General features: G+C 37.4%; 1 protein-coding gene across 3 annotated transcripts in view; it reads right to left on the bottom strand.

The window, feature by feature from the left end:
- Window positions 1–3,116, bottom strand: part of phactr4a (phosphatase and actin regulator 4a) — a 39,455-nt gene extending 36,339 nt beyond the window's left edge. For 2 of the 3 annotated variants that reach the window (XM_061060233.1, XM_061060235.1), the window contains exon 1: window positions 2,803–3,116. The gene's annotated coding sequence lies outside the window, so the exon portion shown is untranslated. Of the gene's footprint in view, window positions 1–1,539; window positions 1,655–2,802 lie in introns of those variants that run through there. The other variant, XM_061060234.1, reaches the window with a different exon arrangement.
- Window positions 3,117–15,359: the final 12,243 nt, after the last annotated feature.

The following is a 15,359-nucleotide window of genomic DNA, read 5'->3' as shown; positions in this document are numbered from 1 at the left end:
TTTGGATTGAAATAAGAAGTTTGCTCATGTAGTTTTAATTTATTCGAATGGACCCTCAGTGCCAGTTTTATGACAACACGTTATGTTGCTCCAGCAAATGACACAAAATCCTAATATTTTTGCATGAAACACTCCAATGAAAAGGGGCATAACTGGAATGTTGAAAGATTTAATTCCTTTGGAAAGTCATTGTTTGAACTCGACTGAGCTCTGATCGCACTGCACTGTTAGTCTGAAACTTTTTGACAACCCTGTTTGTTCGCTGTAAGCTCCCAATTAGCTTATTAAGAACTCTCAGTTCATCAGATAAAGGGAAAGAGTCTAATCAGCCACGGGTCCAAGTTCATTCTGCACACTCTGCAGAATCTAACTGAAGAGCTGAGTTGGAGTTTGTTTTGAGAGCGTGCTGTATGGATCTCAATAAGCCGCTGTCAAGAGATAATGACACACACAGCTGGTTATGTAAGTCCCACACAGACCCACCATGTCCAACTGCTTGAACAACTACAGATAAACAAATATCTGTTCACCAAACAAAGAGGCTCCTCTTACCAAATGAAAACCTTAACCTAGGGCTGGGAAGAGCAAAATCTCAACAGGGGGTCACAATTAAACTTGTGTTGACAACAATTTTGGATGATAGACTTTGGACATATTTACTCCATTTGAATTGATCAAACAAAATTGCAAACAGAAGCAATAGTTACAACCGACAGCACGTCTGCAGTTAATTGCTTGCATGTGAAGTGTACGCCAAACCACACATTAATGTCCACTGCAAAGCATGGTTTGAGCAAGAAAAAAAAAAGTGGATGTATTCTAAAAAAATGGGGGAAATATGTGTAGAAAGAAGGGATGTCCTGGTTTACAGAAAAGATGCTGGAGAGTCACTGATGTTAAGCCCGGACACAACTATTCAGACATTTAGCGTTTTCCTGATTTAAAGCATGAACCATTCTTTCGAAGAGATGTACAGTTCTGTTGGCGGATAACTGGCTCCTGTGAAAAATATTGTGAACGACGAACACCTCAGGAATTCTTACCCAAAACAAGCTGAGCTAATGTTAGCAGCTGCTAAGCTCCAAGCCCATTTTCCTCCCTAAACTTTAAACTTTTCTTAAGTTATGTTACAAGATTAAAATCAGAATTGATCAAAATTGAAGAAAAAGAAACAGGCTTATATTGCTTGCCATATCTCAGAGCTTACTTTTTAATCAGAATGCACAACACATACCTCTGCTGAAAACTGCAGAATCATGTATGCAAAAGCTAGATAAACAATGAAAAAATGTTTTAAAGCAGATTCTATACAATCAGGGGAACTGGAATAAACTTCCCCGTTGGTAGGGGCAAAAAAATGCCTAAAGTCAACTGTTGGATATCTGCCAAGAACAGTGTCATTGTAAACAAGATTACAGTTAAGAGCCTTGGTAGGCGTCCATTTGCCACCATTTAAATCCTGTGAAAATCAATGCCAACACCCTGGAAATTGTACATTCACTGTCAGTCCCTCAGCCACATTCCAATAATGCTACCCACCTTTCAGTATTTAGAGGAACGTTTCCAACACCTATTCTGCTATAAATGAAGACGCACCGGATGCAACAATCCACGGCTCTCTGTACACAAAGCACAATAACATGACCGACCTGATTACGATGTTGCCTATCTAGAACAAATACAATAAAGCTGCAGCTCCTTTTGTCCTCTCTTCACTGAGTCTATGTCGTCCTTTAGGGCGTACAACTGCTTTCAGCCGGTACTAAAAAGCCTGTTAGAACAAGTAGTCGGGCCTGTGAATGGAATGCAGAGAAATGCTTCACACTGAGGAGGCAAGTGTTTTTTTTTTCCCACTGGGAGAGAAATATTGTACACCTGCAAGCTCCCTCCAGTCATTCAAATGTGATTTCAGTTAATGCTACACGACGCCACAAGTGCACATGTAAACAATTTTGAGGCAATTGAAGATGTCTGAGGCACTCAGAGGGTAATGCATAAAAAGCAGGTGCCTGTCCTGATGAAGGCCTGTATGCCTGAAACATGTTGGCATGTTTCTTTATGAATCTGCAGGCCTGATGTATTAAACACTTTTTTCATGCATAACCCTCTAAGTGCCTCAGACTTTTAAGTTGGATTGGTAATTATTTTTAAAAAAATATCGAATATTTTTCAACACCCATGCATCTACTTACAGTACAGAACTTTGTATTTGAATTGATTTATTCAGTAGGGACAATGCAATTTAACAGAGTTTCAATACAGAGCATGAAACTGATGTGCTGCATTAATAATATATATCTATTGTTTATTATATAACAAAACAATAACAACATAATCAAGTTTGTCACATTCTTGCAGCTGTAAAATACACGGAAAACCAAAAAAATATATATATCAAATAAACTTCCATAATACGTCCTGAGGGAGGTGTTTTGTAAAAATGGCTTACGTTACTTTTAAGACAACGTCAGCCAGGTAACAGGGAGCGGCTACCTTTAGCGTTAAACCACCTGTAACAGACTTCGATCATACAGTAGTTTACACTGTTTTGTATCCTCGATATCAATCTCCTTCTTCCAAAAATGACCCGTGAGCTAAAGATAGCAGTGATTACAACGAGTAGTGCCATAATGTTAATCCTTCTGCTGCTCGCCAAAGTAAACTAGAGCCAGCAACAGGTGGCTAACTTACTGTCCCTGTGACACATCACGATACCGCAAGCCTTGTTAGTTTACATAAATTACCTCCCACTTTACTTTCCAGCTTAGATAGACCCTTATAATATGATGTAGGTTAACTCACCTTCCACTGTCAAAGTCAGGAGACGTGTTTTTCCTGTATCCCGTTGACCCCTTGTTACTTTTGACACTTGTCGCTGCGATCCATTCAGAGAGAAAGCAAGGCGGAACTAGCTTCCCTTCCTACCTTTTGACACCAAATAAACTCACCCGAGTAACTTTTTGACAAGAAAAAAAAAGCAAACAAGTACCGTCTGAAGTGTTCTTCGAGTGACAACAGATTCGTGAAATGTCCTAAACAACCACTTCTTTGTGAACACTTTGCTGCCAAAAAGGTATTGCAAGTCAACTAGATAGAAGATTAAATGCTGTCGCGCATGCGCACTGCTCAATATTGTGCTGCTCCCCCACCTGGGAACAAAAAAAAAAAAAATGCAGTAACCACGTGACCAACTGTGTTGTCTATGGAAGCCCATTTCCGCCAGTAAAAAAAATTAAAAATAATAAAGTCTCATAATTTCAACTTTTTATCTCATTATTTTGACTTTTTATCTCATTATTATGACTTTATATCTCATAATTTCAACTTTTTATCTCATTATTTTGACTTTTTATCTCATTATTTTGACTTTTTATCTCATTATTATGACTTTATGTCTCATAATTTCGACTTTATATCTCATAATTTCGACTTTTTATCTCATAATTTTCACTTTATATCTCATTATTTTGACTTTATATCTCATAAAGTCGACTTTATATCTCATAATTTCAACTTTTTATCTCATTATTATGACTTTATGTCTCATAATTTCGACTTTATATCTCATTATTTTGACTTTTTATCTCATTATTTTTATTTTTTTAACTGGTGGAAATGGGCTTCCATAGTTCCTGGAGTGTCATAACCATAACAAATGACATTTCTTGGGAAGGTTTTTCAAAGACTTTAAGCAAAAGTGTAAACATAAATATGGTTAAGGTTTTGCGACTGAAACACGCATCTGTTACAGTCAACTAAATAAAGTCGCTTTATTTGCTGGGAAAATCATAAATACAATTTAAGGAGAGACTCGACTCACACTTTGATGAAATATTTGGACAATATTATAAAAAAAAAAAAAAAAAAAAACGAACATCATTATGTAGGCCTAATTGAAAAAAGTATGTCAAAGTACAAAGTGTTTGCACCATAGACTGTAAAACAGAAAAGCAACATTTTGAAAATATAGCCTGCTAGGCGATATCACAAATTATTGTTTTGTTCATTTGAAGCATAGGCTTAAATATGTTGTTTTGAATGTCTTGAATTTTTAATGCTACTTTTCATATTTTAAATTAAGTGTGTTTGTTCAACTGGAATTGTGATATTACTATTATTATCTTTTTTTTCCTATGCTTATTTTCCACCAAGTCAGCACACACACCCCTCCTGGGTCCTACACCAATCTCTTAATAACTTAATGTCTTTATAGATGACAAAACTCTTAAACTACCTTATTCAAGTTGTATAAAAAAAGGTCTTAAGTAATGTTTTTGTTGTTGTTGTTGTTGTTGTGTAGTAAATTTCTGGAAAATAGGAAAATCTCTTTAAAATATTCCACCGTTGGGTCAAATTGAATAATTTGCTGATATCCTCCGAATCTTTAGACAAGATTAACAAAACCTGCTCAGATTATTTAGAAATATCAATGAAACCATGTGTGGAGATTTTTACTGAAGAGAGAGAGAATAATATAAGAATAATAAGAAGTAATAGAACAGATGTATTTTAGCATTTTGCACTCTGCCAGTGTTATCCTCTCTGTATATAATGCTGTGTACATTTTGGGTTATAATTGACTCAATATTAATCCTAATTTCACTCTGCTCAATTTGAAACAGGAGTTTTTTGACACCATAAAAAGTTAGAATATTGTGGTCTCTTGTGGCCATTTGTTGAACTACATGAGCTCAGTGTGTGTTTCGTTCTACTGGACCACAGACCTGTGGCGCAGATTTATCCGCCACCTACTGGCCTGGTTAGGTCACTGCCACTGCAGACCCAAAGTATCTGAACAAGGCTGGAAAAATAATTATATTTATGCATCATCTGAGCAAGGAAATGCATTTAATCACTGATCTCATTGCAATTAGAGGTAGGGATATTTCACTTTTAAAGAGATGGACATGTGTTCTTAAACTAACTTTCCTAATTAACCCCAAAGACACATTTTCAAACACTCCACAACCCACTGCAAACACACACACACACACACACACACACACACACACACACACACACACACACACACACACACACACACACACACACACACACACACACACTTAAATGTTTGCTTGTTGAATATCAGAAGTATTTCAGGACAGCACACCAAATCTACTCTTTTTGTCTTAGTGCTTTCCTGAAATACTTTTGATACATTTTTTTCATTCATCACCCATATAAGTAACTGAGGGTGAGCACACTTTTTGGATTTACTTTCTGCAGTTTTTAAAAGACAATGGATTGATTCCAGAAGTTCAGTTCATCTAACTCCAATAAAATCTGCGCTTTGTTTTCCTGGCATAAGGAAGTAAACGCACCATGAAGTGCGCCCGGCTGTGAGAATAGCTTCTGCAGACATTCCCAGTCTGGACTTGTTTTTGCTGCTGCGGGGAATCGCTGCATTTAAAGGAAAAGTCACACAAAAGCAAATCTGCCGGTGACCTTTAGGTGGACCCAGTCTCGTCTAACTGCCCCAGACAGGGTTTCCCATTCCCACCCTTTCACTGTTTTTAATTATAGGAGATTTTTTTTTATCCCAAAGCATTTTTTGCTGTGTCACTGGTCGAGGCCAGTGGAGGTTAGGGTTAGACATGTGACATGAGGACAGACGTCTAATTGTTAAAGAGCTGGGATATTAAAGACAGGCGATGAAGTTCTAGCTGATGACAGCAGCCTTTAAATTAAGGCATGCATGGGTTTGTTTAAAATGAGCAAATTCTTCAGAACTTATCATTCCAAAGGACATCATTTTGTATCAAATATCACATCATCTCCATTTTTTAGTCTGGTTTCATATTTCCAAAACTCATCAGAAGATTATTCTCAGTGCTTAAAAAACATTAAATGTTCTGGCTAATTTTGCTTAAAGTTAAAGCATTATAATACGCAGGATTACTCCTCCAATCAGCCTTTAAGTGGAGCCATTTCACCCCCCATTTGAGTATTTCTGTTAATAACAGAGATAAATATCACTCTTAATTAATAGATGAGCTCTTTCTGTAAGCATGCTCTCCATATATGTGTATCATATATGTTGTGTATTTTATATTGAAGGCCTTTTCAGGGACAGGAACTGGAAATTAGCATTAGCTATAAGTGCTGTGGTGCAGTGCAGTGGGAAATTGTTCTTCAGTTCTCCATGAATACTGCGCCTGTCCTTGCCAATAAACCAGATTTTTTTTTTTTAATGAAATAAACCAACAGCAGTTTTATTTGATTAAACCCTGCTCGCACACAAGAAATTAAAAGTGAAAATGAATGCAAACAGAGATATGGGTTGTTGCATTTGAACAATACTGACTTGTTGAAACAGTCAAGAAGCTCAGATAAAGTCCAGAACTGCAAGAATGACGTACTCTTTCATCTAATGTCTCTCCTATTCCTTAATATTGTCTAAGTCTGTCTTTTAACATTTTTCATTATTAATTTATTATTTTCTTGCATTGTCATATCTCTTTTTTTAAGACCTTCAGTATCATTACTCATTTCTTATCGGCTGTGGGTTTTTGTTTTGTGTGATTTTATGACACTTTGGAAAAAAAACTGAAGCCAACAGTTTGGACATAATTAAACAGAAGCTTTCTACATGAAAAAATTATATTCACCAGATTATGTCTAAAAATGTCTAAAAATGTAAATTGTGGTTTGTGTTTTTTGTTTTGGATTTTGAAAATTAAAAAAAATTAGAGAATCGAAAAAGACCAAGTACTTTGAGTTGTACTTACACAGATTTACACAAGTCATAAACAGGTATATATATACACATTAAATTCAAACATTAAGTTCAGTATTAATGGTTTTCTCAACAGGCTGAACATGGCTCTGCAAAGTTTTAATCCTCCCCTGAAGGTGGCGCCACAGTGAGCTCCTCAGAGCGGCACAGTTCAGCCTTTTGGTTATGGTTTCTCTTATTGATGACACTTGACAGATGTGTGATGCTCATTGATTTATCCACTTTATATTTGTAACTATAAGACACACCTCTCCTCCTTTTACAAAATGGGCTGTGCAAGTTGAACATTGATTTAATTTTTCATTTTGTAAATGTTATATTGATCTGGAATTATCTAATTATAAATACAAAGTCTCAAGGTTAACAACTATGGATGTGTTTATCTTCCTATGAGAACACAACATTGAAACATTTTCTGTTTGAATGTTTAAAAGGCTGAAAATTCAAATAATGTTCTCCAGTTTTTAACTTCTTCATCTACTTAGAAAGAGTCTGTGTTCGGTTCATAATTAAAATTTAAGTCGATATTTTTATTGCATTTAGTTTCTACCAGACAGATCCTTTTGATTATCAACTGTAGCTCTCCTCAAGATACCTGGAATGAAATCATATTACGTTGTCTTCAATCATTAGTTTTCCTCTCTGAACTTCTTAAAGTAGGCACCAACTCGATAACACATTGGTGTATACATTTTGTCTTACTTTTGCTGAATGTCATATTTCTGTATTTCTTTAAACATATTTTCATATTAAATATTCTCTGTGATTGTTAATAGTTTGTTTTAGTAACTTTTAAATGTTCTATTTTAAAGTGTTTTTTTCTGCCCTGAGTCTTGATGCTTTTGAATTTTAGTCTGAAACACTTTGAATTGCCTTGTAGCTGCAATGTGCTATATAGAAAACTTGCCTTGCCTAATGTAAGTTCTTTAAAAAACACTCTCTTCTTTATGAAATACAAGTCATTTCTTTGAGTCATGTTTGGCCCTTGCCTATACTTTGGAAACAAATTGTGTTCAAACTCGTATGAAATGTGCTACATAGGGAACACTTCACTTGACTAGATTGTCCTAATCTCTCCCAGAAAACAGACTTTTCTTCCCATTTATAGAACACAATAATAATTTTATCTTTATTTCTTTTGCAACTACTTACGTACGGCACATGTGGCTAAACCTGCGAACTGACTTCCTGTTGGGCTCTTCTTGTTTTTCATTTCACATTCATTAAAGATGTTGAGATTAAAAGCCTGAAACTAATCTCTTTGAAAAATCTGCTAAAATGCAAATGTTTATTCATTACATCTTTTTAGAATAAAGTTCACATTCCCAATACTTCCCGACTGACATGACAGTGCAATTTTCCACGTATAAAACAGAAACATGTTGTACATGCTCTCCTCTTTCTAGTAATTTTCCACGAGTCAGCCTCAGCTCTCCTAACATCCCACCATGGCTGCACTGGCCCTCTGCCCCTGCATGGAAAACCCTCATATTAAACATAGAAACAGCGAACAAACAGAGGAAACCCGCGTCTCTGAACCCTGAAAAGACTAACTATAAATATGCTGGATAGTCCAAGAAGTTCACGGTGAATAGAATTTGCACAATGCATGTGCTGCTTGATTAGCTACACCCCTGTCTTCATGTCTATAATAAGTCAGAAGGATTATATTGCGGCTTTTGTCTTGTCTCTCACTCAGACGCTCATTTCCTGAGATAACAGTTCACCATCTGACTGTAAATTTATTGGGTGAATAACAAAGAAAAGGGTGGATTCAAATTCCGCTCAACTCACTCAGCAACTTCCGATTTCAAGGGATTAGCGACTTTTTTTTCTCCAAGTTGTATTTTTGGTCCATTTTTGCCTTCATTAGGTAGGACAGCTGAAGAGAGACATGTAATGTTGGGAGGAACGAATGTTGCATGACAGGCAGCAAAAAGGCTGAGGCCAAATTCAAACCCACGACTGCTGCGATGAGAACTACAGTGGTCAGTATGTTGGCTACGCGTCATAACCGCTAGGCTATCCAGCATCCCGAGGGCATCACAGCTTATTAATAAACTCTGTCAGAGGTTTTGTGCAGCTCTCCGCACAAAGGTTTTAAGGAAAGGCAGAGCAAGCAAAATAGTCCAGAAGAAAAGATTACTGCTCCTAATAATAATGCTACTTTTAGTTTCCAGTTAAAGAAAGGTGTATTGTAAGTGACTCCTTATAGCTCCTACAAGCATGAATGTGCACATTAGCTTTGTTAGCCCTCTCATGAAGCATGTACTTGTCAGTCATTGTCGTCAGCAAGGTGATGGTTGCCAAAACTTCATCCATCAAAACTCTGGAAAGAAAACCAACATAGGCCTAAAACTAAAAATCTATATCATGAGAGAAAAGTATTTCATTGATCTAGGTTGTTGTCTGTCTTAGCAGTAGAAGTATCACCTCTACATATCCAAAATGAAACCACTGTTAATCAGACTGGGGGTGGTGAGGGGATGCACCAGCGCCATAACAGCTTTGTACGCTAAAGTAAAATGTTTGTAAAGCGCACAATGTGGACATATTCAGACCGAGAACTTCCACATTTAATCCTGACTAATTGGTACAAATGTAGCTTAACTTGCAACACCTGATATATGCTGTGTATACTACAAGGAAATAAAAGTTAAGTAATTCCAAATGTTTTTGCTGGTGCTTTTGAAAAGATCTGAAAAGATTACATTTGTGTGATTCTTGACTTACATTGTCTTACATTCCTGTGTCATAGACTTGGCTCCACATTATTCCACTGGGAGGTTCTCTGTAAAAAAGAATATGACCTTCCATTCATAACCCAAATATACAAGTAAAGATGGAAAAAGGGACACAGCAAAAAAAAACACAAATGTGGGCTATATTTGGTTGAGAGAGTGAAACCACTGTCCTGATAATAGAGCCACCTACACTTTCCTTGTGTCACCCTGCAGGAAAGAGACAGGAAAACAATACGCTCATCTCTGTGGACACAAAGAGTGATTATACACAGCTGTATCAGGGTTTCACTCAAACAGAAGATAAGCTCATGCCAAGCAGAACTGAAAAACAGATTAAGAGTGACTCATGAGTATAACTCTCATGACTGACATTTAAAACCTCAGTGAAAACATGAATTCCTGTCACTGAACACCAGTTATAGTCTGTCATCAAACAAGTTCATTACAAGTCATGCCAAACAAATGAATTAGGCAATCATCACTATATGAACCCAGCTATTGGGTCAAAGGGGGCTTAAATTAACGGTGGCGCTGAAAAGAACGGCAGAATGCAACATGCCCTATGGATTAGTAACTAGGGGCACCTTTTACATCCACAATGAACGGCTTTATCACTTTTGTAATGTAACACTTTAAAGGCAGGGTTTGTAATTTTCTCCAGATACAAGTTTTTTAATTTTGGTTGGAATTGTCTCTAAGTCCTGACAGAAATTAATAATTCATGTGCTCGGAAAAAGGAAAGAAGAAAATCTGTCATCTGTAGCAGTTGTAAGCCTGTAAAATTTTTGACCAATGTCTGCCCCGGGGTACAAAATTGATGAACCAGTCATGTCTCCCTGCTCGTTCTATATGCCGTGTGTGGACTAGCCCACACTCACAGCGCGTCACCGATGACAAAGTTTGTACTGTGAGTTTGTCATTGTGAGTGAATGCTACTTTCAAAATCATGCAATTTTTCGAAAACTACCAACCCTTTCTTCAAGTAATGTTTTTAAAGAATGACTTTCCAATAACAGTAACTAAAGGATCTTTTTTTTTTTTTTTTGTCAATTTTATTTCATTCAAAAAAAACAATAAAGTTAAGAAAAAAACAAACAAACATAAAATCTCAAATTTTGAATGAAAAGGAGCAGAAAGAAGAATAATCTTATAATATCTGCCCCTCTTTAAGTTACTGAATACAATCTCCACCACTGTATGTTTGTAATATAATGAGGCTTTACATTTCAAGCTTCAGAAGGTGTTTTCACACATGCACAAAACTCCTGAAATGTTCCAAAATTTTAGGGCTGTGTGGCAGATGTGAACTCAAACAGTGGACATTTTCAACCCAACTCGACCTAGTTTTTTTTTCTGCCATCTCCATGGTACAACATTCACAGATAAAAAACTACAAATGAAAATGTTTGATGTGAAAATATGGCAAAAGAGATGTATCTTAACAACAGGAAATGTACTTTAAATAACAACATACATGGACCTATTTGTACGAAACTAGGGTTGCAGATTTTACTGTGTAAAAAAAACCAAAAAAAAACCTGTGACACCTAATCTGCATCAGTTCATCAAAAACTTGTGGACAGAACACAAACAAGGTCTTAAGTCTGGTTTCAACACGTCATCATCACCTCCCACTAACGTCGTCCACTTGGTGGAATAAGCACATCCATTTGACTTTATCACAGAATAAAGTGTGGAGGTGTGGTGTCTGAGTCTGAGCACCGTGTCTGGATGATAAAACACTCACACCTCTGGAAGTCACACACCTGTGATTGTTTAGACATCTCAAATTTTCAAATTTACTCACTCCACTTTGGTGCTCCCCTGAGAATGCTGAACCACCATTGAGAAGTGGGAATGAGCCGAGTTAAAGTGAGAATGTCTCAGATAAATTAGTGAAAGTAACAGTTTGAAATTACAGGGAAAAAGCGGAAATTTACTCTGATTTTGTCTATTATCTTAATTTTTGTTGTTAAAATATGACAAATTATTGTGTGGAGTGTCTGATTATGTGATGATAGAAAGGATCATTTCAATACAATATAGATTATATATTAGCAAAGAGATCAGCATATAGAGACAAGCAGATCAGCTCGGTCCACATGGGGCTTTCAAGTTCGACACAAAGTTGAAGTTCCTCATTGCAGCTTTAATTGAAAGAAAACGTCTGTATGCTTCCACTAACCAGTCAAGCTGCAGGTTATATCCATAAATTTACCAAAGATAGACATAGTAACTTTATCCTGGACAGATTAATATGTTGGAAAACAGAAAAGGTTGATTATACCACAATCACAATCTATTAATAATGGCATCATTCTCTAGAAAATACAAAGAAACCTTGCGTAGGAAAAAAAAAAGAAGGTGAGACGCAGGGAGGCGGGATGGTGAAGCGAAGTCGTTCTTCTTCGTATCCACCATCAGAGGTAGTGACAGAGACGTAAGGGGGAACAAACAAGGCTATGTGTAAAATCGGAGCAGCTTTGGTCACAGCAAGGGCCACGTTCATGTAATGCTCACTGCCAGGGGGCCAAATTGTAGAATACAAAAACGAGTACAACATGTACCGAGTTTAAAATATTATTATGGACATATTTCTGGTTTTCATGATTTCATGACCGATTTTGTCATGTTTTCTTCATGTTTCCAATTAATTGATATGTAAAAATTGACCCCGAGCCGCCAGTTGCCCACCCTTGTTCTAGAGTGTGGGTACCAAGGATCATCATAATGTAGAAAAATTGGTTGAAACTGTCCTTATGTCTCTAGCCAGCCGAAGTATAAATGCACACTGATGGGGGAACTTACGCTACAGCACTGTTGCCAAACCAAGATGGATAAGCTGTTAAAATGCTTTTATTAGTTTATGTTTTTTAAGACATCACAGTGACCTATGACTAACGAAATCGAATCATTTCATCCAGTGTAAGGGGAGTTTTGTGGGAAATATTATTATTATATATTTCATTTCTTTCATTTTAAAGGACAGACTGCCAAACATGAAGACTGGGGACACAGCTGTCAACAACAGTAACAGAAAGACCCTGAAACCTGTTTTTTTTTTTTTTTTTTGAGGCTGCTATTGACCTTGAAGCTCAAGCAGACGTTCACAAGGAAAATTACAAGGTTAACCATCATGTTCGGGAACTTTCCCAAACTTATAAATGTGTGTAGGAAAAGAACAAACGCCTTATCTGACTGACGGCCTGTCAGGTAACAGATCATGAGGTTCTCTGTGTCTGTCTGTCAGTGGTGATGACACATCGTCTGTTCATGGACGCACACATGAAGCAGCGATGTGACTGTGCTGAACAAACACGGTTTTATAACGGCTGACAGAAGATTTATGCACCACAGGGTCAGTCACAGGGAGCACTACAGTAGCACACTGTCTGTTAGTGTACTACAGCATTCAAGTACTAGTGTTTGCTTGGACTCTGTAGACCAGGTATGTGCTAGAGTTGTAATACGTTAATGTTTGGAGAACTTCACAGGGACCTTCCACGTATTTAGCAGCCAAAGCTGTACTGTTGCAACACTTCTTTTCTTGTTCTTTTTCTTAATCATGTCAAAAAAAGCCTTTGAGCGAGGCCCGAATTCTGAGTATGCGGATATCCTGCTTCAGTCAATAACTCCCAGCTGGAATGGAATGATCCTTGTTTCATGAACAGGTGTTTGACTGTCAGATTGGCAGTCGACTGAGGCTCCTTCAAACGAGTCGTCAAAAATTTGACTATTTGGGGTCATCCCTAGATTAACCTAACATAGCATAAAGACTGGAAATGGGGAAACCTGTTCTCACTGCATTTGGAGAAATATAGTCACAAAATGCCAATAATAGTATTCATGAACATGAGCATAAAAATGCAAAACATCAACACTTTAATGACGTAAAATAGAACTTGATATCCGCTTGGATATCCACCCTGACTGCAAAATATTGCCATAAAGCTTGAAGAAATTAAGTCTTTCATTTCTTCTGTAGTTTTTGAGTTTTACATGCTCTACAATAAATTACTTTTGTAAATTTTCTTAATTTTGTAAATGATCTTCTAACCTTGAGAAACAGTCACAGCTTTGTTGTGTTTGGTCACCAAAACTTCTTCAGATTTTTTAAAAAGGTTGTGGATTGGGTTTGAATAGCTACAAGTACTGGTATTACATACACTCAAATCTGGAAAAAATGTGGCAAGCCACAGTGTGTTTTGAGGGGTCCGCCAGAGGGGAAAAAAGGTTTGAAATTTCCATTGTGGTCATGAAATTTCGCAACGTGCAGTAACATGCAACACGTTCTATTCAGCAAAGTGGCTGCTTGTAAAAACAGAATGAAATGGGGGTGAATATGTCTTTGTTCAGCTCATCAGTTCAGCCCCATGAAATCAGTGGTGACTGTAGCTGTGAAGCCTTCAGTGCCACCAATCCACAAGTCCAAGAACAATATTATTTTGTCATAAGCTTCACAGGTCATTATTATTAAGGTCATTATTGACCGCAGGCTACATCATCCTTTGATATACAGAAGCTTCCTTTTGCCAACAACCTGACCAAGCAAGATGGATTACTTCACTCTGATAAAGAAGCTTTTAAGCCTCTGGAAATAAAACATGAGCAGCCAAAGACTTTCAGTCACAAATTCCTCTGACATTCAAAGAAGCTAATGTGTTCCTGTTGTGTTTGAAAGGCCTCCAAAACCTTTTGACTGAGCAGGTGATAAAAGAACTAATACCCAGTTTAAAGCCAATCCGTCCAATTAAGATGATCGTTGATGGGGCACTGATGGCCAATCGGTTAGGTCGCGCTCAATGTATGGAGATTTTAGTCCTCCAAGCAGACAGCACCGGTTCAAGTCCAACCTGAGGCTCCTTTTCAGCATGTCATTCTCCATTCTCTCTCCCGATTTCCTACTCTATTCACTGTCCAATCAAAAAAGAGGCAAACAGCCTTGGACCGGCTGTGGGTCAGTTTAGAAAAGATTGTGGTCATGGATGAAACAAATACACTTGATACATTGGTTAAACCACAAACACAGGTTATAAATGTGACATTAGGGGCATTGTGGTGTTAATTGGGAAACTTACAGATGTTATTGCTGACCTTGGTTGCACAGGTCACTGGATTGAAGTTGTGTGTTTCTTACTTGACTGGGACCCAAAACAAACTTAATAGTTAATAATATACTACGTCCACCAACCTCGCCTTTTCTAATACTTTCTGCAGCCATTAACGGACGCTGCCAAATGTTGAATGCAGGGGCGGCTGGTGTAAATGGGCTACCAGGGCTAAGCTCTCCCTTTCTTATACATGAAGATGATGATACATGCATGCAGCGTCCTCATCCATTCACTTCGGATCTGTAAATGAGTGAAGTAATGGCAAGCCGCCTTTATTTGCTGATCATTTGCACTGAATTCATTCACCGCACAGACCACCAACGTTTGACCAGTTACTAACTTAGTAAGAAAAACACAAGAAATGATCTATTTGTATTAATAATTTTCAAGCAAAATTGAAGGCCTCTAAATTGCCCAGCATTGGCAATTTCCATGTGTGATGGATTGCACCCTCCCTGCGTAATAATGTTTTTATCATGAGCGGTTATAAAGTGTTTCTCAGATGAAGTGGTTGTATCTCAGTGGAGAGAGTCTCTGTTTGGCTCCGTTATTGCAACCCACAGTTAGATCCCCCCCGTTCAGCTGCCATCCTGTCATCATGAATAAAAAAGAACCATTTTGGGCGTCCCCACATGATAAAGTGAGGATGGGAGCACGCCCAAGACGAGCTGGAACATCATGGAAACCTGATAAAAAAAAAGCCTGTTTGAGTCAATGTCCTTTGTTTTGAGGAGAGATTCCTGAGACTATAATTAGTTACCCGAA

This window comes from Labrus mixtus, chromosome 16 (genome assembly GCF_963584025.1).
Source record: "Labrus mixtus chromosome 16, fLabMix1.1, whole genome shotgun sequence".
Classification (NCBI taxonomy): domain Eukaryota; kingdom Metazoa; phylum Chordata; class Actinopteri; order Labriformes; family Labridae; genus Labrus; species Labrus mixtus.
The sequence above is the reverse complement of the archived record's forward strand: the minus strand, read 5'-3'. Positions and strand labels throughout refer to the sequence as shown.